This window comes from Lolium perenne, chromosome 1, assembly GCF_019359855.2.
Source record: "Lolium perenne isolate Kyuss_39 chromosome 1, Kyuss_2.0, whole genome shotgun sequence".
Lineage (NCBI taxonomy): Eukaryota > Viridiplantae > Streptophyta > Magnoliopsida > Poales > Poaceae > Lolium > Lolium perenne.
In genome coordinates, this window is record NC_067244.2 from 38,302,247 (window position 1) to 38,303,851 (window position 1,605).

At 42.4% G+C, this 1,605-nt stretch overlaps 1 long non-coding RNA gene across 1 annotated transcript; it reads left to right on the forward strand.

Moving 5' to 3' along the window:
- Nucleotides 1-244: 244 nt before the first annotated feature.
- On the forward strand, nt 245-1,605 carry LOC127347019 (uncharacterized). The gene is made up of 2 exons (XR_007879596.1): nt 245-459; nt 1,067-1,605. It is a non-coding gene; the product is annotated as an uncharacterized lncRNA (long non-coding RNA).

Consider the following 1,605-nt stretch of genomic DNA (forward strand, 5'->3'; position numbering starts at 1 on the left):
TAGGGAGAAACCTTACTTCCTTTATTAGTAGGTAAAGATAAAGATTAGGTATAGATTAGAAACACATATTATTCATAAAAAATAATAAAAAACTCATATTATTTAAAAAAATCTCGCAAAATGTAAACCGGCCACACGAGGACACGGTCGTAGACGATCAGGCCTCCGCGTGACGCAAGCGCTGACGCAGACCAGATGGAAAATACGTGGCCAGCGGGGACACGCAAACGCGACCCACCCAGAAACTTCGCGCGGCACGCGAGGTCCTCCGTCAATCCATAACTGACAACGACCAAGAGACAGCTACGTGATCCAATCGGAGCCGTCCGCCCCCCGAACCGACTCAATCGACGAGAGAACCCCTGTATAATTGCCCTCCCCTCCTTGCTATCCTCTCTCCTCTCATCGCCTGTCGCAGGCTCCTCTCCTCCTCGTTCCTCCCTGCACGTCAACTGCGAGGTGTTCTGCGTCTGCCTATATTCTCTTTCCTCTATGTTGTCGAGGTCTTGATTTAATCGTTAGCTAGAGTTACGTTTTGTTAGAGAAGATTTAGGTAGAATTTCGTCTTCTTAGAGAAATAGTAGATCTAGATCCATCTATGCTTGTTCCCTAGATTTAAGATTACAGATTCTTTGATTGATATCATAAATTGCGATATAAACTATTTTGTTGTTAATTTGTGTACATATTTGATATTTTAGATGATCTTTTTTTAGTCATAATGTTAGATGATCTTCTATACTATGCTGTTTTCTTAGAGAAATAGATCTAGATCGATATATGCTTGTTCCCTAGATTTAAGATTACAGATTCTTCGATGGATCTCATTAATTGCGATATGAACTATTTTGTTGTGTTAATTTGTGTACTTATTTTGATATGTTGGATGATCTTTTTTTAGTCATAATGTTAGATGATCTTCTATACTATGCTGTTCCCCCCCTTGTCAAACCAGGACTTCTTAATTTCCGTCTAGGCCTTTCAGATCTAATTCAAAATCTTCCGAATCTGCAGCTTTACAGTTTTTATTCAGACTACGAATTTGGTTTTGTTCTTCCTACTTCAGGATGTTGCTATTTAGGCTGGTTCGATCCTTTGTTGGAAGAATTCCACCTTGGTGGATGTCCTACCCTAAGAGATGACGCGAGTCCAAGATCTTCTCGCGACTCGCTCGTGATGGCTGATCGATCCATGTGCCGGATCCGTCAATTTGTGTTCCAATTCTTCACCGAGTGATCAATCCAAGAGAAGTTCATCTGGCTACAGGTGGCATGCTGGCACCGGTTATTTTCCGCTGGTATCTAAACCAACTTTAGTTGAAGATCAAGACGGCGTGAAGAACAGCTCATCTGGGTTATGTTCCTGTTCGCTGATCAAATGATGTTTGATGGTGAGATGTGCTTGCCTGTCTCCAGATTAAGGTAATTGTGCTGGTAAGCTGATGCGCATCATGCGTATTGTACTACATGTACCTAGATTGGTAGACCAGGACGGCCTTTGCCATGTCGGGTGCGCTCGCTTGGCAGGCCACGAGGCAATAAAAGTACATTTTGTTGTGTTCGCGGGGTGGAGATCGCACGGGGAACTATATATTTGTTTTATTTT